The sequence below is a fragment of the Etheostoma spectabile genome, unplaced genomic scaffold (assembly GCF_008692095.1).
Source record: "Etheostoma spectabile isolate EspeVRDwgs_2016 unplaced genomic scaffold, UIUC_Espe_1.0 scaffold00001853, whole genome shotgun sequence".
Lineage (NCBI taxonomy): Eukaryota > Metazoa > Chordata > Actinopteri > Perciformes > Percidae > Etheostoma > Etheostoma spectabile.
The window spans coordinates 88087-111358 of record NW_022602819.1 but is presented as its reverse complement, the minus strand read 5'-3'; the positions used below and the strand labels follow the sequence as shown (position 1 = coordinate 111358).

The window sequence follows — 23272 nt, the reverse complement described above, 5'->3', positions numbered from 1 at the left end:
ATGACAGGCGGAGATACTGTCCATTATACTAACGAGGAATGCCCAAGCTTAATATTTCGCACATCGGGACTTCCGGTTGGAACATCAGCCATAACGGTCGCACAGCTCCCGATAAACCCGCGAAATTTGATCAAAAGCCCCTTTTATATCAAACATATAGCAAGAATTTATTTTAAAGATTAGGGCGATTCTCCACCGTAAACATTTAAATTGTTTCTGATGCGTCTTGAGTAGTGAAATACAGTTTTATCCTTGACGGTCAAGGCTAACTAGAAGATGACGGACTCAGAGATTCTGCAAGAATTGAGGCAATTCCGCCAGGAGAATAGACAGCAATTTGAGGAACTAAGAAGTGACATATCGGGTCTTAACAACAGACTGGTTGAGGCGGAAAACCGGATCGAAAAGGCCGAAGAACGGATACAAACCTCAGAAGATGCAGCGTTGGAGATGCTAAAGCTACACATGAGGTTAGAGGAGAAGCTAACAGAAATGGAGAGCCACAGCAGGCGCGATAATCTAAGGATCTATGGGGTAGCTGAAAATACCGAAAAGGACTCCATTGACATGCTGTCTTTTGTGGACAAACTTCTTCACGAGGGCCTTCAACTGTCTGACGAAATGCCTGATCTGCAAATTCAGAGGGCGCATCACTCTCTAGGCCCACAGCCGGCAGCTGGTGCACCGCCTCGTTCTATTGTGATCAAGTTTTTGAGCTTCAAGGTGAAGGAGATGCTACTGCTTAAAGCATGGGGGACGAGAGAATTCAAATGGAAAGACAATCAGGTAAACCTCGATCATGATTATCCGCCATCGATCATCGCGAAAAGGAAGGAGTATGTCGACGTCCGGAGGGTCCTGAAAGCTAACAATGTGAAGTTTCAAACGCTATTCCCCGCTAGGCTACGAGCGATGCACGAGGATGGAACCAGAATATATGACTCGCCAACTGAAGCAGCCAAAGACCTTGTGAAATGAGGATACGTGGTCGCGACAATGCCAGCACCGCCACCGGCATCTTTGACCGAACGAATAAAACAGCTGTCCTGGACCCGAGTGAATTGGCGCCCCAAGAAAGCTACACGCGACCCCACTCGAGACATCAGCTACAAGGATAAGCTTCGCCCATTCCGGAGGAACACCCTGGGCACGACAACGAACTGAATTGAGAACGACGCGGTGACCCTCCAAGCGATTTCAGTTACTTTTAAGTCACGGTGGTGAAAGAATTGCGTTATCTGAATAAATGGGTTACAGAGGTAGAGCTTTCAAGATGCTGTGAGCCAATAAGGACCCCCTTCGCTGAATCTCAGCTGAAGGGTTTTGCCTTAGAGCACCCCCCCGGTGGATCTTAGGGTCTAAAGGGAAGACCCCCACATAGGAAGTCACCCTTTTGTTATTTTGGTAAGCTTTATGCAGTTCTGTTTGTTCATCTTTGGAATTTGTTTATTATTTCGTTATACTCTATATCTATTGATCTGGTCACATGTTTAATAGATCTACAAAGCTAGTATCACTTAACATAAATGGCATACTTAACCCAGTTAAGAGGTCAAAAATGTTAACTCTACTGAAAAGGGACAAGGTCCAGATAGGATATACACAAGAATCCCACCTTAGTGATAGTGAACATGCTAAATTAAATAAAATGGGTTTCACAAAGGTATATTTCTCTTCACACAAATCAGGTAGGCGTAGAGGAGAGGCGATTTTGGTGTGCAATGCACTAAATTTCGAATTCATATTTGAACATAAAGATATAGAAGGGAGGTATATTATGGTAATTGGCAAAATTGAAGGAACCTTGGTGAGTCTGTTCAATGTTTATATTCCACCAGGAAGTGATTGGTCATTCTACAAACATGTACTTGAAACAATGACAACAAAAAGTCAGGGAGTGTTACTATGTGGGGGAGATTTTAACATTCGATTGAATCCGAAAAAAGACAGTTCAAGTGGCAAACCTGATACAAAAAAACTATATAAGAAAGTGAAAAATTTCATGAAAGAAGTAGGAATAGTAGACGTATGGAGGGAACTGAACCCGACAGGGCAGGACTATACTCACTATTCTGGGGCACATAATGTTTACTCCAGAATAAACTTAATTCTGATGTTCAAAAATGATATGTTTCGAGCGATAAACTGTGACATAGGAGTAAGTGCACTCTCAGATCACAATCCGATATATTGTCACTTAATCTTAAAGGCAAAATAAAGTCTACCCTATGGAAATTGAATAATAATATTCTGAATGACACGGAAATTAGGAATAAATTGAAGCTCGAAATTGAATCCTATCTGGAGTATAATGACAATGATGCAGTCTCACCAGTTATTTTATGGGATGCTTTAAAAGCAGTGCTACGTGGGAAAATTATAGCAATTTCTTCTAATGTAAAGAAAATGAAAAAACGAAAATTACAAGACCTTGAGAATAAACTTAAAAAATTACAGAAAGAGCATTCGTCTTCTCCACAGGATTCGGTAAAGGCAAAAATATTCGAAATAAAGAAGGAGATAAATGAAATAACCACACAGGACATCCAGAAAAAACTTATTTTTACAAAACAGCAATATTACGATACTGGAGGGAAAGCGCTTAAACTTCTGTCATATAGATTAAGGAAACAACAAGGAAACAAGGACAATTTTCAAAATTAAACACCCTGAAACAGGCCAAATCGAAATTAACCTGGAAAAATACAACACTGTTTTGAGGAGTATTATCGGTCACTATATTCTCAACCACAATTAGGAAGTGCAGCGGATATTGACTTCTTTTTGTCTTCACTAAATCTACCTAAAGTCACAAATGATCAGAACGAGAAGCTAATCTCAAAAATTTCGGAGGAAGAAATTACATCCGCAATTAAGAGATTAAGAAATGGAAAAGCCCCCGGAGCAGATGGATTCAATTCAGAGTGGTATAAACTCATGCAATATCATTTGGCTCTGACGTTAATGAAAGCATTTAACGGGGTGCTCGAAACGAAGACTATTCCTCCTTCATGGAGAGAAGATATTATTTCCATTATCCCCAAAGAAAATAAAGACAAACTTGTATGTGGTAATTATCGCCCTGTAAGTGTACTTAATATTGACTACAAATTATTTACTTCCATATTATGTAAACGTCTCGAGATAGTGTTACCTGAACTTATACACAAGGACCAGACAGGCTTTATTCGACAGAGGCAGACGCATGACAATATTAGGAAAGCACTTCTGATAATGAATCATGCCAGGCAATGCAAATTAGAAACTCTTATAATAAGTTTGGATGTCGAAAAAGCGTTTGATTCAGTATGATGGACTTTTTAATATAAAGTAATGGAGGCATTTCACTCTGACTTGATTGGGACTTTTTCCGCACTGTATAACAAACCTACTGCCAGAATAAAAATAAACGGAGACGTGTCTAAATCTGTTAAATTAGAAAGAGGAACCCGCCAGGGCTGTGGTGCATCACCTCTTCTTTTTTCTCTATTTATTGAGCCCTTAGCGCAGTGGATTAGACGGACCACAGAAATTCAAGGGGTTTCTTTAAAATCGGGCGAACAAGATTTTTTTTCTTTTAATATCAAAAAGGCACATTTATCAGACAATAAACACAAATATTATATACAACATACATCCAAGATCAGACGAGAGCGGGCGCTTTCAGGGTGTTGTGGCCGTAAGCAAGTGAAAGGAGTGAAATCCAGCTATTTAAATGGAAGATTGCCGGTGATGCGTTCTTGATGTTGATGTGTTGCCATATACTTATCATTTCGAGATGAGGAAAAAAGGTGCTCCAATGTACAAGGACAGCCGGTTGTGAAACAATAATTTGTATAAACAAAAGGTACCAATGTTTCGTGTGCATGTCCGTGACATTTGAGCTTGATTGACCAATAGTGACCTGTAAGCCAAAAGGAACCTCTGATGTAATGTCAAGACCTGCGGACAAAAGTGCCATCCACTCAGGTTTCAAACATCTAAAAATCTTCTCACTCAATTCCCTCATTTGCTTGGGCCTACACGTCACGCCCCTGAGCCGAAGCCGGCGACACAACATATAAAAATCAAACACACCATTATCATCACACATATGTCCAACAGTTACACACTCATTCACATACAAAAGACGGCTTGTGATTTGCCGGCCATTATACAGAAAAAAAGGGCTGTTCAAGAAAGGGACATACAACACTTGTTCTTTGGTCACACATTGCAAAGACGTGAAAGGCTCGGCCTTGTTCCATGCCTCCATCAATTCCCTATAAAAAGCGGGCAAATGATGGAGGCTCGTCAACGCATGTATCGTCAAAAGGTTATAAATACTACAGTGTCCTACCGTCAACAAAACGCTTTCAAAATTTGATTTCCACGCTGCTTTACATTCTGGATACAAAAACCTACCAACAAGTTTGACCCGTAATGCATCCCTCTTGATTCCCACATCCATTAAGTTTAGGCCCCCCATCTTGACATCATTAATTAAACCGTATGTCGAACGCGGGCGGCTTTGGACTTCCGCTGAAAATGTTAACCATATCAGTTAATTTTTCAACACTGCAGACGGCAAATCGCACGTCTCCAGTAGGCTACATGAGTGACCAGAGACTAAAATAGAGAAATCAATACCACAACCTTCCCTTTCAATAATAAACCCCTCATCCTCCATAAATTTACCACCTTCATCATTCTGTCCAATTTATAATCCCATGTACGCATAGTCGCATTATTCTCATCCGTGGAGAGGAACACCTATGAGTTGAAATTATTTTGGTGGGCTTTGCTGTTTGGCTAAGCCTTTTGTACTTGTGAAAAACAAATATGCTCTCCAAAAGGAAACTCAGATTCTTAAACGTAGCCAAAATGTGACAGCATGGGAATATTGCACGTTGGCAAAAGCTTGACTCCATTCAATCTTTTATTGCAGCGTTGCTGGGAACGGTGCACCCATCTTCTGTCTTGTGAAAAAACAATTAACGATGCACGTGGAGCTGCCCGTTGCCAAAACTGTCAGTGGACCTGAAGAGACATGGCTGGCAGATTTTACCGTCAGAAGTTGTTTTAAAAACTGAATGATCTGGGTTCCTGGTATCAAAACGTTGTTATAATACTTGACAAGATGAAGCCATACAAAAGTGTAGCAAGATTTGCATTTTTGATTGGCAGAAAAACAGCAAGGACAAAATATTGGCCCTGTGACAATGTGGGAATAGGTGAGGCCTTGGATTTGGAAAGCGGCACACCAAGTGAGAATTACCGCGAGGGTTGGGACTGGGAAGTAGTAATATACTGGGAACTGCTAAGTAGCAGCTGTTATGTCATTTTAATGAAAAAGAAAGTTGATGTGTTTATGCATAAATAAAAAAGAAAGTTGATGTGTTTATGAATTTATTAAAAAAAAGTTGATGTCATAATGAATTGTGATGATGACATAATGAATAGTGATGATGACATAATGAATGGTGATGATAAATCAAAAAGAAAGTTGATGTGTATATGCATTAATATAAAAGAAAGTTGATGTGTATATGCATTAATCAAAAAGAAAGTTGATGTGTATCTGCATTAATATAAAAGAAAGTTGATGTGTATATGCATTAATCAAAAAGAAAGTTGATGTGTATGTGCATTAATATAAAGAAAGTTGGTGTGTATATGCATTAATCTATAAAAAAGGGTGATGTCATAATGAATAGTGATGATGACATAATGAATGTGTATATGCATTAATCAAAAAAAAATTTGATGTGTATCTGCATTTATTAAAAAGAAAGTTGATGTGTATATATAAATCAAAAAGAAATTGATGTTTATATTAATAATAGAAAGTCGATGTGTATGTGCATTAATCTAAAACAAAGTTGATGTCATAATGAACTGTGACGATATAATGAAAAGAAAGATGATTTGTATATGTATTAATGAAAAAGAAAGTTGATGTGTATATGCATAAATCTAAAAGAAAATTGATGTCATAATGAATAGTGATGATGACATAATGAATGTGTATATGCAGAAATCAAAAAGAAAGTTGATGTGTATATGCAGAAATCTAAAAAAAACCTTGATGCGTGTATGCATTAATCTAAAAGAAAGTTGATGTGTATGTGCATTAATATAAAAGAAAGTTGATGTGTATATGCGTACATCTAAAAGAAAGTTGATGTGTATACAGTGGTATGAAAAAGTGTTTGCCCCCTTCCTCATTTCCTGTTCCTTTGCATGTTTGTCACACTTAAGTGTTTCGGAACATCAAACCAATTTAAACAATAGTCAAGGACAACACAAGTAAACACAAAATGCAATTTGTAAATGAAGGTGTTTATTATTAAAGGTGAAAAAAAATCCAAACCATCATGGCCCTGTGTGAAAAAGTGATTGCCCCCTAAACCTAATAACTGGTTGGGCCACCCTTAGCAGCAACAACTGCAACCAAGCGTTTGCGATAACGTGCAATGAGGCTTTTACAGCGTCCTGGAGGAATTTTGGCCCACTCATCTTTGCAGAATTGTCCTAATTCAGTTACATTAGAGGGTTTTCGAGCATGAACGGCCTTTTTAAGGTCATACCACAACATCTCAATATGATTCAGGTCAGGACTTTGGCTAGGCCACTCCAAAGTCTTCATTTTGTTTTTCTTCAGCCATTCGGTGGTGGACTTGCTGGTGTGTTTAGGATCATTGTCCTGCTGCAGAACCCAAGTTCGTTTCAGCTTGAGTACACGAACAGATGGTCGGACATTCAACTTCCGGATCTCTTGGTAGACAGCAGAATTCATAGTTCCTTTTATCACGGCAAGTCTTCCAGGTCCTGAAGCAGCAAAACAGCCCCAGACCATCACACTACCACCACCATATTTTACTGTTGGTATAATGTTCTTTTTATGAAATGCAGTGTTCCTTCTACGCCAGATATACTTGGACACACACCTTCCAAAGAGTTCCACTTTTGTCTCATCGGTCCACAGAATGTTGTCCCAAAAGTCTTGGGGATCATCAAGATGTGTTGTGGAGAAATTGAGACGAGCTTTGATGTTCTTTTTGCTCAGCAGTGGTTTTCTCCTTGGAACTCTGCCATGCAGGCCATTTTTGCCCAGTCTTTTCCTGATGGTGGAGGCATGAACGCTGACCTTAACTGAGGCAAGTGAGGCCTGCAGTTCTTTGGACGTTGTTGTGGGGTCTTTTGTGACCTCTTGGATGAGTTGTTGCTGCGCTCTTGGGGTAATTTTGGGCGGCCGGCCACTCCTGGGAAGGTTCACCACTGTTCCATGTCTTCGCCATTTGTGGATTATGGCTCTCACTGTGGTTCGCTGGATTCCCAAAGCTTTGGAAATGGCTTTATAACCCTTTCCAGACTGATAGGTCTCAATTACTTTCTTTCTCAATTGTTCCTGAATTTCTTTGGGTCTCGGCATGATGTGTAGCTTTTAAGGATCCTCTGGTGGACCTTACTGTGTCAAGCAGCTCCTATTTAAGTAATGCCTTGATTGTGAACAGGTGTGGCAATAATCAGGCCTGGGTGTGGCTAGAGAAATTGAACTCAGGTGTGGACAACCACAGTCATAACATGTTTTAACAAGGGGGGCAATCACTTTTTCACACAGGGCCATGATGGTTTGGATTTTTTTTCACCTTTAATAATAAACACCTTCATTTACAAATTGCATTTTGTGTTTACTTGTGTTGTCCTTGACTATTGTTTAAATTGGTTTGATGTTCCGAAACACTTAAGTGTGACAAACATGCAAAGGAACAGGAAATGAGGAAGGGGGCAAACACTTTTTCACACCACTGTATATATTAATATAATAGAAAGTTGATGTGTATGTGCATTAATCTAAAACGAAGTTGATGTCATAATGAACTGTGACGATGACATAATGAACGGTGATGATATAATGAAAAGAAAGTTGATTTGTATATGCATAAATCAAAAAAGAAATTTGATGTGTATATGTATTAATGAAAATGAAAGTTGAGGTATATGTGCATACATCAAAAAGAAAGTTGATGTGTATATGTATTACTCAAAACAAAAGTTGATGTGTATATGCATTAATATCAAAGAAAGTTGATGTCATAATGAATTGTGATGGTGACATAATGAATTGTGATGATCACATAATGAATGGTATTGATATATTGAAAAAGAAAATTGATGTGTATATGAATAAATATAAAAGAAAGTTGATATGTATATGCAGAAATCTAAAATGAAGTTGATGTGTATATGCATTAATAAAAAAGAAAGTTGATGTGTATATGCATTAACATAAAAGAAAGTTGATGTGTATATGCATTAATGAAAAAGAAAGTTGATGTGTATGTGCATTAATCTATCAAAAAAGTTGATGTCATAATGAATAGTGATGATGACATAATGAATGGTGATGATAAATCTAAAAGAAAGTTGATGTGTATTGCATTAATATAAAAGAAAGCTGATGTGTATATGCATTTTTTACAAAACAGCAATATTACGATACTGGAGGGAAAGCGCTTAAACTTCTGTCATATAGATTAAGGAAACAACAAGGAAACAAGGACAATTTTCAAAATTAAACACCCTGAAACAGGCCAAATCGAAATTAACCTGGAAAAAATACAACACTGTTTTGAGGAGTATTATCGGTCACTATATTCTCAACCACAATTAGGAAGTGCAGCGGATATTGACTTCTTTTTGTCTTCACTAAATCTACCTAAAGTCACAAATGATCAGAACGAGAAGCTAATCTCAAAAATTTCGGAGGAAGAAATTACATCCGCAATTAAGAGATTAAGAAATGGAAAAGCCCCCGGAGCAGATGGATTCAATCAGAGTGGTATAAACTCATGCAATATCATTTGGCTCTGACGTTAATGAAAGCATTTAACGGGGTGCTCGAAACGAAGACTATTCCTCCTTCATGGAGAGAAGATATTATTTCCATTATCCCCAAAGAAAATAAAGACAAACTTGTATGTGGTAATTATCGCCCTGTAAGCGTACTTAATATTGACTACAAATTATTTACTTCCATATTATGTAAACGTCTCGAGATAGTGTTACCTGAACTTATACACAAGGACCAGACAGGCTTTATTCGACAGAGGCAGACGCATGACAATATTAGGAAAGCACTTCTGATAATGAATCATGCCAGGCAATGCAAATTAGAAACTCTTATAATAAGTTTGGATGTCGAAAAAGCATTTGATTCAGTATGATGGACTTTTAATATAAAGTAATGGAGGCATTTCACTCTGACTTGATTGGGACTTTTTCCGCACTGTATAACAAACCTACTGCCAGAATAAAAATAAACGGAGACGTGTCTAAATCTGTTAAATTAGAAAGAGGAACCCGCCAGGGCTGTGGTGCATCACCTCTTCTCTTTCTCTATTTATTGAGCCCTTAGCGCAGTGGATTAGACAGACCACAGAAATTCAAGGGGTTTCTTTAAAATCGGGGCGAACAAGATTTTTTTCTTTTAATATCAAAAAGGCACATTTATCAGACAATAAACACAAATATTATATACAACATACATCCAAGATCAGACGAGAGCGGGCGCTTTCAGGGTGTTGTGGCCGTAAGCAAGTGAAAGGGGTGAAATCCAGCTATTTAAATGGAAGATTGCCGGTGATGCGTTCTTGATGTTGATGTGTTGCCATATACTTATCATTTCGAGATGAGGAAAAAAGGTGCTCCAATGTACAAGGACAGCCGGTTGTGAAACAATAATTTGTATAAACAAAAGGTACCAATGTTTCGTGTGCATGTCCGTGACATTTGAGCTTGATTGACCAATAGTGACCTGTAAGCCAAAAGGAACCTCTGATGTAATGTCAAGACCTGCGGACAAAAGTGCCATCCACTCAGGTTTCAAACATCTAAAAATCTTCTCACTCAATTCCCTCATTTGCTTGGGCCTACACGTCACGCCCCTGAGCCGAAGCCGGTGACACAACATATAAAAATCAAACACACCATTATCATCACACATATGTCCAACAGTTACACACTCATTCACATACAAAAGACGGCTTGTGATTCGCCGGCCATTATACAGAAAAAAAGGGCTGTTCAAGAAAGGGACATACAACACTTGTTCTTTGGTCACACATTGCAAAGACGTGAAAGGCTCGGCCTTGTTCCATGCCTCTATCAATTCCCTATAAAAAGCGGGCAAATGATGGAGGCTCGTCAACGCATGTATCGTCAAAAGGTTATAAATACTACAGTGTCCTACCGTCAACAAAACGCTTTCAAAATTTGATTTCCACGCTGCTTTACATTCTGGATACAAAAACCTACCAACAAGTTTGACCCGTAATGCATCCCTCTTGATTCCACATCCATTAAGTTTAGGCCCCCCATCTTGACATCATTAATTAAAACCGTATGTCGAACGCGGGCGGCTTTGGACTTCCGCTGAAAATGTTAACCATATCAGTTAATTTTTTCAACACTGCAGACGGCAAATCGCACGTCTCCAGTAGGCTACATGAGTGACCAGAGACTAAAATAGAGAAATCAATACCACAACCTTCCCTTTCAATAATAAACCCCTCATCCTCCATAAATTTACCACCTTCATCATTCTGTCCAATTTATAATCCCATGTACGCATAGTCGCATTATTCTCATCCGTGGAGAGGAACACCTATGAGTTGAAATTATTTTTGGTGGGCTTTGCTGTTTGGCTAAGCCTTTTATACTTGTGAAAAACAAATGTGCTCTCCAAAAGGAAACTCAGATTCTTAAACGTAGCCAAAATGTGACAGCATGGGAATATTGCACGTTGGCAAAAGCTTGACTCCATTCAATCTTTTATTGCAGCGTTGCTGGGAACGGTGCACCCATCTTCTGTCTTGTGAAAAAACAATTAACGATGCACGTGGAGCTGCCCGTTGCCCAAACTGTCAGTGGACCTGAAGAGACGTGGCTGGCAGATTTTACCGCCAGAAGTTGTCGCAAAAACTGAATGATCTGGGTTCCTGGTATCAAAACGTTGTTATAATACTTGACAAGATGAAGCCATACAAAAGTGTAGCAAGATTTGCACTATTGATTGGCAGAAAAACAGCAAGGACAAAATATTGGCCCTGTGACAATGTGGGAATAGGTGAGGCCTTGGATTTGGAAAGCGGCACACCAAGTGAGAATTACCGCGAGGGTTGGGACTGGGAAGACTGGCGTTTTCGGCTGCTCTCGAGAGTGGGCTGCACTTACTCTGGTTTCTCTTCATAACGCACAAGTCTTTCGCCTTTTACTAAAGACTTCCGTGGAGAGGAACACCTATGAGTTGAAATTATTTTTGGTGGGCTTTGCTGTTTGGCTAAGCCTTTTGTACTTGTGAAAAACAAATATGCTCTCCAAAAGGAAACTCAGATTCTTAAACGTAGCCAAAATGTGACAGCATAGGAATATTGCACGTTGGTAGGAGCTTGACCAATTGGGAAAACAAAAATTGCCGTCTTTAACTAAAACTTTTTGTGCTTCCCCACGAAGCGCTTGGACTGGGTGCTAAGCAGCAGCTGTTATGTCCATTTAAAATTACTGGACCGTGACAACTGAGAACCGTCCGGGGAGGTCGCATCTGACAGCATAGAGGTGGTGGTCATCGCTTCTCGGCCTTTTGGCTAAGATCAAGTGTAGTATCTGTTCTTATCAGTTTAATATCTGATATGTCCTCTATCAGGGGACAACATATTAAATGGATTTTTAGCAATGGGAGTTGAAAAAGGGGCTTGCTCCATTCACTCCACGCATCGACCCGGTACTGCAGCATCGCTGGGAACGGTGCACCCATCTTCTGTCTTGTGGAAAAACAATTAACGATGCACGTGGAGCTGCCCGTTGCCCAAACTGTCAATGGACCTGAAGAGACATGGCTGGCAGATTTTACCGTCAGAAGTTGTTTTAAAAACTGAATGATCTGGGTTCCTGGTATCAAAACGTTGTTATAATACTTGACAAGATAAAGCCATACAAAAGTGTAGCAAGATTTGCACTATTGATTGGTAAAAAAAACAGTAAGGACAAAATATTGGCCCTGTGACAATGTGGGAATAGGTGAGGCCTTGGATTTGGAAAGCGGCACACCAAGTGAGAATTACCGCGAGGGTTGGGACTGGGAAGTAGTAATATACTGGGAACTGCTAAGTAGCAGCTGTTATGTCATTTTAATGAAAAAGAAAGTTGATGTGTTTATGCATAAATAAAAAAGAAAGTTGATGTGTTTATGCATTTATTAAAAAAAAAGTTGATGTCATAATGAATAGTGATGATGACATAATGAATGGTGATGATAAATCAAAAAGAAAGTTGATGTGTATCTGCATTAATATAAAAGAAAGTTGATGTGTATATGCATTAATCAAAAAGAAAGTTGATGTGTATGTGCATTAATATAAAAGAAAGTTGATGTGTATATGCATTAATCTATAAAAAAGGGTGATGTCATAATGAATAGTGATGATGACATAATGAATGTGTATATGCATTAATCAAAAAGAAATTTGATGTGTATATGCAGAAATCTAAAAAAAACCTTGATGCGTGTATGCATTAATCTAAAAGAAAGTTGATGTGTATGTGCATTAATATAAAAGAAAGTTGATGTGTATATGCGTACATCTAAAAGAAAGTTGATGTGTATACAGTGGTATGAAAAAGTGTTTGCCCCCTTCCTCATTTCCTGTTCCTTTGCATGTTTGTCACACTTAAGTGTTTCGGAACATCAAACCAATTTAAACAATAGTCAAGGACAACACAAGTAAACACAAAATGCAATTTGTAAATGAAGGTGTTTATTATTAAAGGTGAAAAAAATCCAAACCATCATGGCCCTGTGTGAAAAAGTGATTGCCCCCTAAACCTAATAACTGGTTGGGCCACCCTTAGCAGCAACAACTGCAACCAAGCGTTTGCGATAACGTGCAATGAGGCTTTTCCAGCGTCCTGGAGGAATTTTGGCCCACTCATCTTTGCAGAATTGTCCTAATTCAGTTACATTAGAGGGTTTTCGAGCATGAACGGCCTTTTTAAGGTCATACCACAACATCTCAATAGGATTCAGGTCAGGACTTTGGCTAGGCCACTCCAAAGTCTTCATTTTGTTTTTCTTCAGCCATTCGGTGGTGGACTTGCTGGTGTGTTTAGGATCATTGTCCTGCTGCAGAACCCAAGTTCGTTTCAGCTTGAGTACACGAACAGATGGTCGGACATTCTCCTTCAGGATCTCTTGGTAGACAGCAGAATTCATAGTTCCTTTTATCACGGTAAGTCTTCCAGGTCCTGAAGCAGCAAAACAGCCCCAGACCATCACACTACCACCACCATATTTTACTGTTGGTATAATGTTCTTTTATGAAATGCAGTGTTCCTTCTACGCCAGATATACTTGGACACACCTTCCAAAGAGTTCCACTTTTGTCTCATCGGTCCACAGAATGTTGTCCCAAAAGTCTTGGGGATCATCAAGATGTGTTGTGGAGAAATTGAGACGAGCTTTGATGTTCTTTTTGCTCAGCAGTGGTTTTCTCCTTGGAACTCTGCCATGCAGGGCCATTTTTGCCCAGTCTTTTCCTGATGGTGGAGGCATGAACGCTGACTTTAACTGAGGCAAGTGAGGCCTGCAGTTCTTTGGACGTTGTTGTGGGGTCTTTTGTGACCTCTTGGATGAGTCGTTGCTGCGCTCTTGGGGTAATTTTGGGCGGCCGGCCACTCCTGGGAAGGTTCACCACTGTTCCATGTCTTCGCCATTTGTGGATAATGGCTCTCACTGTGGTTCGCTGGATTCCCAAAGCTTTGGAAATGGCTTTATAACCCTTTCCAGACTGATAGATCTCAATTACTTTCTTTCTCAATTGTTCCTGAATTTCTTTGGGTCTCGGCATGATGTGTAGCTTTTAAGGATCCTCTGGTGGACCTTACTGTGTCAAGCAGCTCCTATTTAAGTAATGCCTTGATTGTGAACAGGTGTGGCAATAATCAGGCCTGGGTGTGGCTAGAGAAATTGAACTCAGGTGTGGACAACCACAGTCATAACATGTTTTAACAAGGGGGGCAATCACTTTTTCACACAGGGCCATGATGGTTTGGATTTTTTTTCACCTTTAATAATAAACACCTTCATTTACAAATTGCATTTTGTGTTTACTTGTGTTGTCCTTGACTATTGTTTAAATTGGTTTGATGTTCCGAAACACTTAAGTGTGACAAACATGCAAAGGAACAGGAAATGAGGAAGGGGGCAAACACTTTTTCACACCACTGTATATATTAATATAATAGAAAGTTGATGTGTATGTGCATTAATCTAAAACGAAGTTGATGTCATAATGAACTGTGACGATGACATAATGAACGGTGATGATATAATGAAAAGAAAGTTGATTTGGATATGCATAAATCAAAAAAGAAATTTGATGTGTATATGTATTAATGAAAATGAAAGTTGAGGTATATATGCATACATCAAAAAGAAAGTTGATGTGTATATGTATACTCAAAACAAAAGTTGATGTGTATATGCATTAATATCAAAGAAAGTTGATGTCATAATGAATTGTGATGGTGACATAATGAATTGTGATGATCACATAATGAATGGTATTGATATATTGAAAAGAAAATTGATGTGTATATGAATAAATATAAAAGAAAGTTGATATGTATATGCAGAAATCTAAAATGAAGTTGATGTGTATATGCATTAATAAAAAGAAAGTTGATGTGTATAAGCATTAATAAAAAAGAAATTAGATGTGTATATGCATTAACATAAAAGAAAGTTGATGTGTATATGCATTAATGAAAAAGAAAGTTGATGTGTATGTGCATTAATCTATCAAAAAAGTTGATGTCATAATGAATAGTGATGATGACATAATGAATGGTGATGATAAATCTAAAAGAAAGTTGATGTGTATTGCATTAATATAAAAGAAAGCTGATGTGTACATTTTTAATTAAAAGAATTTTGATCTGTATATGCATTAATATAAAATAAAGTTGATGTGTATATGCATTATTCTAAAAGAAAGTTGATGTGTTTATGCATTAATCAAAAAGAAATTTGATGTGTATATGCATTAATATCAAAGATAGTTGATGTGTACATGCATTAATATCAAAGAATGTTGATGTGTATGTGGATTAATATCAATGAAAGTTGATGTGTATATGCATAAATCAAAAAGAAAGTTGATGTGTATATGCATTAATCTATCAAAAAAGTTGATGTCATAATGAATAGTGATGATAAATCTAAAAGAAAGTTGATGTGTATATGCATTAATAAAAAGAAAGTTGATGTGTATATGCATTAATCTAAAAGAAAGTTGATGTCATAATGAATAGTGATGATGATATAATGAATGTGTAGATGCATCAATCACAAAGAAATTTGATGTGTATATTTATTAATTAAAAGAATGTTGATCTGTATATGCATTAATATCAAAGAATGTCGATGTGTATGTGGATTAATATCAATGAAAGTTGATGTGTATGTGCAATAATAAAAAGAAAGTTGATGTGTATTTGCATTAATCAAAAATAAAGTTGATGTGAATATGCATTTATCAAAAAGAAAGTTGATGTCATAATGAATAGTGATGACGACATAATGAATGGTGATGATAAATCAAAAAGAAAGTTGATGTGTATATGCATTAATATAAAAGAAAGTTGATGTGTATATGCATTAATATAAAAGAAAGTTGATGTGTATATGCATTAATATAAAAGAAAGTTGATGTGTATATGCATTAATATAAAAGAAAGTTGATGTGTATATGCATTAATATAAAAGAAAGTTGATGTGTATATGCATTAATATAAAAGAAAGTTGACGTGTATATGCTGTTGTGAAATGTTTAGTTTAAAACGGAAAAGGAAATGTTAAATATAGTTTATAGCTGATACTTGAAAAGGTACACAACTTTATTTGTTTTATACTGAAGAACATCACAGAAAATGCATTTATTTTGAAGTAGCCTTCACGGAAGTTGTGTGTGTATTCTTGCTAGTTTTTGCAGATGAACGTGAGATGCTAGACGTAATCCGTGTCCGCCAGGCCTAAACTGTTCTTTTCTTGTATAAACTGCAGCGTAGAGAACAATAAATGTTCTTAGTAAAAGACAAGCGTTTTCGGTCGTCATTCGAAGCCATTCCACTACATTCTGTTAGACGTGCTAATCAAGTTCAGGCTCCACCAGATAGCCTTTACTGCAGACATTACTAAGGCATTCTTGCAGATAGCTCTAACAGAAAGGGACAAAGATGCTGTGAGGTTTTTGTGGCTGCATGGACCTCCAACCAGTGACTGTAAAAATGAGCTGCGCATCATGAGGATGAATAGAGTGGTATTTGGTGTGTCACCCAGCCCATTCCTGCTAGCGGCAACCATAAGACAACATATCAAGCAATATGAAACTGAGCAACCTACAGCTGTGAAGGCACTTAATGAGTATCTCTATGTAGATGATTTCATCTCCAGCTCAGACAGTGTGGAAAAGGCCTTTTCAGTCACCACAACAGCAAAGGAGATTCTGTCCCATGCCAGCATGAATTGGTGCAAATGGGTAACAAACTCACCAGAACTGAGGGCTAAGTGGACAGAAAGTGGACTAGAGCCCACACCAGAAACCGGCACTTGTGGAAATGTACTGAAGGTGTTAGGATTAGTCTGGAGATCTGAAAATTATAACTTTGTGTTTGATCTGAAAGGACTGCTGGACATCTTAAAGGGAAAGGAAAACACAAAGAGAAGTGTATTAAAGACATCAGCTCGCATCTTTGACCCCATCGGGTTTCTCACCCCATTTACCATACGGGTAAAATGCCTTTTTCAAGGACTATGGGAAAGGGGAATTGATTGGGATGAACAGTTGCCCCCAGACCTGGCTGAAAAATGGGATCAGTGGTGTGCAGAGCTGCCGCAGCTCCACTTGGTTACAATTCCAAGATGGTACCAAGTTAAATACAGCCAAACTCACCGACATCCAAGTTGCATGTCTACTGTGATGTCAGCGAAAAGGCATACAGTGCAGTTGCCTATCTGCAAGGAGAGAACGAGGAAGGACAAGTTATCACCAGTTTTGTGGAATCAAAGTCAAAGGTGGCCCCACTAAAGAAAATGACCTTGCCACGCTTGGAGCTCATGGGTGCCCTGATTGGAGCAAGATTAGGGAACAACCTTCTCAAGCCATTGAACATGGAAAGAAATCAGCTTAATATGTGGACTGATTCCATGATTGTATTTAGATAGATAGATAGATAGATAGATAGATATTTATTGATCCCAAAAAAATGGGAAATTACAGTGTTACAGCAGCACACAAAATATACATACATACAATATACATGAAATGATACGTAGCACAGCACATAGGTGGAAGCCATTTGTGGCAAACAGAGTGACTGAAATTCAAGGTCTCAGTAATCCAGAACTTTGGTCCCACTGTAGTGGCAAAACTAATCCTGCTGACTTACCCATGAGAGGCCAGAGTGTTGAGAATCTCATCCAAGAGCAGCTGTGGTGGAAGGGACCCACTTCCCTGTCATCGGCTGATGAAGCAAAGAACATTGATGAGGAAGGTGGCTTAGATGAAGTTACACTGAGCTTAGGTCTAAGTTTCAGGTTGTAGTGCAGCTTACCAGCACTGAAGAAGCAGAGCCACTATTAGACCTAGAGAAGTACAGCAGGTTAAAACAGTGTCTAGAATAACTGCATGGGTGAAAAGGTTTTAGCTAATGCACGTTCTGGTCAAAGGATTCAGGGTGAACTCACTTCTGAGGAGCTTACTGCAGCAGAAGTGTATTGGGTGAAAGTGACACAAGGGCATAGTTTTAGCCAGGAAATCTGTCAACTTAAAGAGGGACAAAACCTGAGAAGAGATTCAAAAATCAAAGACCTGAAACCTTTTTTGGATGAAAATGGTCTCATTTGTGTGGGAGGCAGGTTGCAGCATTCTAATATTAGTTACAGGGAACAACACCCATGGGTACTGCCTACAAAGCACAGATACTCTGAGTTAACAGTTCAGTCCTGTCATGAGAGAGTGATGCATTCTGGTGTCAGAGATACTCTAGTGAAAATGAGGGAGAGATTCTGGGTTTTAAGGGGTAGACAGCTAGTCAAGCGGGTGGTGTTACATTGTAACATGTAACACCACCTAACTAAACAACTAAAGTGAGACCAGCCCAGCAAGTTACAGCTCCGTTACCCAGAGATAGAGTCACAGAGTCCCCACCATTTGAAGTTACTGGGGTAGATTTTGCAGGACCCTTGTATGTCAGATCAAGTGGTCAGCCTAAGAAGGCATACATCACACTTTTCACTTGTGCTGTGACTAGAGCAGTACATCTAGAGTTAGTTTCAGATCAGACTACTGAAAGTTTTCTTTTAGCTTTAAAGAGATTTATTGCAAGACGAGGACTATGTAAAGTTATTTACACAGACAATGCTAAGACATTCAAGAGAGCAGAACAAGACCTAAAACAACTATGGAGGTCATTTAAGGAATCAGAGCTTACAGAGTTGTTTACTGAGAAAGGGATCACCTGGAAGTATATTGCCGAGCGAGCTGCTTGGTGGGGCGGCTTCTGGGAGAGGCTTGTAAGATCTGTAAACACATGTCTAAAGAGGGTCCTGGGGAGGGCTTCACTAAACTTTGACGAGCTGACAACCATGCTTGCAGAGGTGGAGGCTGTGCTGAATTCCATGCCTCTTTCTTATGTGGACAGTGATGCATCAGAACCCCAGCCACTCACACCTTCTCATTTTCTAGTTGGGAAAGGCTGACTTCCTTACCACCAAAGACTATGTTTCCTCCATCTCAAGCAATCAATGTGAGTCGAGAAGACATGTGTAAGAGATGGAGATACCGACAGAGACTAATAACCAGCTTTTGGAACAGCTGGAGAAAGGACTACTTGCTGAAATTGAAATCAGCTCACAAGTGTGACATACCCACACCCACTTTGCTAAAGGTGGGAGACGTCATATTGATCGAAGAGGATAACGCCCCCAGGCAGACCTGGAAAATGGGCAGGATAACAGAGCTATTTTCAGGAAGAGATGGACTTGTTCGTTCCTGCACTGTTCGTACTACTACAGGAAGTTTGTTAAAGAGACCTGTTCTGTTGATTTACCCTTTAGAGATTAATTAGGTGATAGGCTGAATAGTAATGAACAACAGTTCATTGGGCGGGAGGATGTTGTGAAATGTTTGTTTAAAGCAAAGGAATGTGTGGTGTTTAGTTTAAAACGGAAAAGGAAATGTTAAATTATAGTTAATAGCTGATACTTGAAAAGGTACACAACTTTATTTGTTTTATACTGAAGACTGTCACAGGAAATGCTTTTATTTTGAAGTAGCCTTCACGGAAGTTGTGTGTCAATTCTTGCTAGTATTTGCAGATGAACGTGAGCTGCTAGATATGATCCGTGTCCGCCAGGCCTAAACTGTTCTTTTCTTGTGCAAACTGCAGCATAGAGAACAATAAATGTTATTAGTAAAAGACAAGCGTTTTCGGTCTTCATTCGAAGCCATTCCACTACAACATATACAGTTCTGGAGACGTAACAAAAAAGTAACCTTGACCTTTGACCTCCAAAATCAAAATCAGTTCATCCGCGACTCCAAGTGGTTGTGTATGCCAAATTTAACATTGAACATTTAAACCTCCAAAATCTCATCAATTGATCTGCAAGTTCATGTAAAAAAGTTTGCCCAATTTAAAGAAAGTCCCTCCCTGGGGTCCTGTGTTATCACATTCACAAGAATGTGAAGTGCGTACGTATGTAGAGATGGACAGACGACCCAAAAGCATAATACTAGGATACTAGTAATAGTAATACTAGGAACTAGGAACAACTGGTGCTGAGACATAACAAGAGACAAAAAAAAGAGGTGGGGGAGACGGAGATAAGCCCTGACAGAGTAGAGAACTACAGACAAAAGACGTGAAATAGTGCCAAGTGTGACCAGAAGAATTGGAAAAAAACTAGAACTATGAAGGACAAACCTTTCTTAAGCAACATGTCACCCAGAGGCTTTCCCCCTCGGAAACACCAAGGCTAACACAAGTGGCCAATAGTTTACTTCAACATTTTTCCCGGGTAGGGGTCCCCACAGAAATCTTAACCAATCAGAAAACTAAATGAACATTGAAGGAGGTATACTCCCTGTTAGGGATCCGGGCATTACCCTACATAGTTTGTGGCTTCATGAACAATATTGTATTATCTCATAGGTACTGGAAGCCACACGTTTCCAACAATGCATCTCTCAATGCCCAGATGTGTGACAAGATTTACATTGAGCGTTGTATTGTCCAGCAGAAAGGCAACAGATGTGTTACTTTTTGACTAGATTTGTACCATAGCAGTGCAAGCATTTTGCCAAGGCTCAATTTCCAGCCACCGCCATGTTTTGAAACCATATACAACATAAATATTACACATTTCACCCAGGTTTCTTCTCTTATTTGATGATTTAAGAAAAAGTAAAAAAAACTCCAGAAATGATCAGGGGATGTAGCTCAGTGGTAGAGCGCATGCTTTGCATGTATGAGGCCCCGGGTTCAATCCCCGGCATCTCCAACAAGTGTTATTGTTTGGTCTGAAGAAGAGTTACAAAAGCTCTTATTCTGAAAGAGAAAAGTATTAAAAGGCAATTTCCTTGTGTTCATGGTAACTAATGCAAAAATCAGTCTAAATGACCACATGTTTTGCAAGATTTGCAGTGAACAGTCCATTGCCCAGTGATGGTGGTATAGTTGTCAGCATAGCTACCTTCCAAGCAGTTGATCGGTGTTGGATTCCCAGCCATTGCAGTAGCTTTCTTTTAGTGATTAACTATGATTTATACAATAGCAGTGCAAGCATTTTGCCATGGTTTGATTTCTAGCCACCACCAGGTTTTAGAATAGAATAGAATGCCTTTATTGTCATTATACACAAGTACACGGTACTTGTGCAACGAGATTAAAGCAATCCCTTTGCAGCGTTGACACAAAAAATATATGAATATAACAGTATAAAATATCAAAAATATAAAGTCAAAGATATAAAGTGTAGTGACTGTCAAGTATACATATAAATCAGCTTGAATAAACATAGATAAGTGTTAACACTCAATAAATAATATTGCACAGTGATGGAATGAAATGATTAAGTACTAATATTAAGTAAATACATATTGCACAGTAATGGAAAGGTTAATGTATTAAATATTGCATTGTATGAAATGAAATTGCACAGATTCCAGTGTCCTATGAGGTATTATATAACAGTAACAGTATAACAATAATATTGCACAGTCGGACGGAATGAAGAAGACAGTCGGGGGGGGGGGGGGGGGTTGTGGAGTGGAGTCAGTGCATATGTGAGTTCAGGGGCTAGTTCAGGGTCGTTATGGCCTTCGGGAAGAAACTGTTCTTGAGTCTGTTGGTCCGTGCTCTGATGCACCTGTAGCGCCTTCCTGAGGGCAACAGGTCAAACAGATCAGAGCCGGGGTGGGAGCTGTCCTTTATGATGTTCTCTGCTCTGCTGAGGCAGCGGGAGGTGTAGATGTCCGTCAGGGAGGGGAGAGGGCAGCCGGTGATCTTCTGTGCTGACCTTACAACCCTCTGCAGCCTCTCCCTGTCTGCCACGGTGCAGCTGCCGTACCATACTGTGATACAGTAGGTCAGCAGGCTCTCGATGGATGAGTGGTAGAAGGTCAGCAGCAAGTTGGAGTCCAGGTCGTACTTCCTGAGGACCTTCAGGAAGTGTAGTCGCTGCTGGGCCTTCTTGATGACCGCTGTGATGTTGGCTGACCAGGAGATGTCAGCTGAGATGAGGACACCAAGAAACCGGAAGGTGTGGACCCTCTCCACACACTCGCCGTTGATGTACAGGGGGGCTAGGTCGGTGCTCTTCTTCCTGAAGTCAACGATGATCTCCTTGGTTTTCTTGGTGTTCAGAGACAGGTTGTTCTCCGAACACCAAGCTGCCAAGTTCAGGACTTCCTCTCTGTAGGCTGCCTCGTCTCCCTTTGAGATGAGTCCGACCACTGTGGTGTCGTCAGCAAACTTGACGATGAGGTTGTTGTTGTGGGTCGGACTGCAGTCGTGGGTGTAGAGGCAGTACAGTTTGAAGCCATATAAAATATTAACGTTACATATTCCACCCAGGTTTCTTCTCTTATTCAGTGATCTCACAAAAAAGTCCAAAAAATCTGAAAATCATTAGGGGCTGGAGCTCAGTGATAGAGCACATTTTGAGTCTCAAACAATCCAGATGTGTTACAAGATTTTCAGTGTATATTGTGCTGTCAAGCGATGGTGGTATAGCGGTGAGCATAGCTGCCTTCCAAGCAGTTGACCTGGGTTCGATTCCCAGCCATTCTTGTGTGGTTGCTTGCTTTATTTGTGAAGATTAGCCAGAAAGGTTACTCGCCCAACACAATTTGGTAAAATATTACATCTCTGTTATGGTCCAACTAAGGGAGCATATCAATCAATTAAGCTGCCTCCATGAGTATCCACAGACACAGGCAGCGCACTACGATTTGAAAATTGCCCGTGTCTGGTAACTGCTTGCAACCAATTAAAAAGTTTATGAACATTTGTGCAAACAGGTATACTTCTAGGCTTTTTCAGGTTGTTGTGGCCGAGTGGTTAAGGCGATGGACTAGAAATCCATTGGGGTCTCCCCGCGCAGGTTCGAATCCTGCCGACAACGAGAGGCATTCTTTAAGAGTGGTAGCAAACCAATGACACATCATAGTATACCAAATCACTGATGTGCATTCATTAACAATGATGTGTTATCTGTAAGCCACCAGTAAGACGTTAAAATCACACAGTCAGCGCCCAAAGTGCCTTGGCCAGTAAAGTTCATGTTTATTTCACCTCTGACCTCAGTCAGCATCACATGCACCTGAAACTCCACCCAACAGTGATGTCACAGGGTCCTGGTGTACACCTGGGCCACGTTCAGCCCCAACAACAAGGTTTAAAAGCATTAAAAAATGGGTCCAATCCATTTCACTTTAGATATTTATTGCCCATCAGCACGCCACAATTGGGCAAAATTATATAATGCTTGTTAAGCACTATAGCAAAAACAAATAACAAATATATACACTCTTTGTAGTGCAGATAACATAAATATTAACTGATAATGAGGCACTGTTGGGATTTGGACCCAGGATCTCCTGTTTACAAGACAGGTGCTTTAACCACTAAGCTAGAGCGCCTCCTACAGGATTGCCTGTCATGCAAGATT

At 39.4% G+C, this 23272-nt stretch overlaps 5 non-coding genes across 5 annotated transcripts; 4 read left to right on the top strand and 1 right to left on the bottom strand.

Annotated features, from left to right (window-relative positions):
- The first annotated feature begins 11213 nt into the window (after positions 1-11213).
- On the top strand, positions 11214-11330 carry LOC116675383 (U5 spliceosomal RNA). The gene has a single exon (XR_004328397.1). It is a non-coding gene; the product is annotated as a U5 spliceosomal RNA (small nuclear RNA).
- A 277-nt stretch (positions 11331-11607) lies between these two features.
- On the top strand, positions 11608-11798 carry LOC116675391 (U2 spliceosomal RNA). Its single transcript, XR_004328406.1, has one exon. It is a non-coding gene; the product is annotated as a U2 spliceosomal RNA (small nuclear RNA).
- An 8732-nt stretch (positions 11799-20530) lies between these two features.
- trnaa-ugc (transfer RNA alanine (anticodon UGC)) lies at positions 20531-20602 on the top strand. Its single transcript has one exon. It is a non-coding gene; the product is annotated as a tRNA-Ala (tRNA).
- A 2042-nt stretch (positions 20603-22644) lies between these two features.
- trnas-aga (transfer RNA serine (anticodon AGA)) lies at positions 22645-22726 on the top strand. The gene has a single exon. It is a non-coding gene; the product is annotated as a tRNA-Ser (tRNA).
- A 444-nt stretch (positions 22727-23170) lies between these two features.
- Positions 23171-23243, bottom strand: trnat-ugu (transfer RNA threonine (anticodon UGU)). The gene has a single exon. It is a non-coding gene; the product is annotated as a tRNA-Thr (tRNA).
- Positions 23244-23272: the final 29 nt, after the last annotated feature.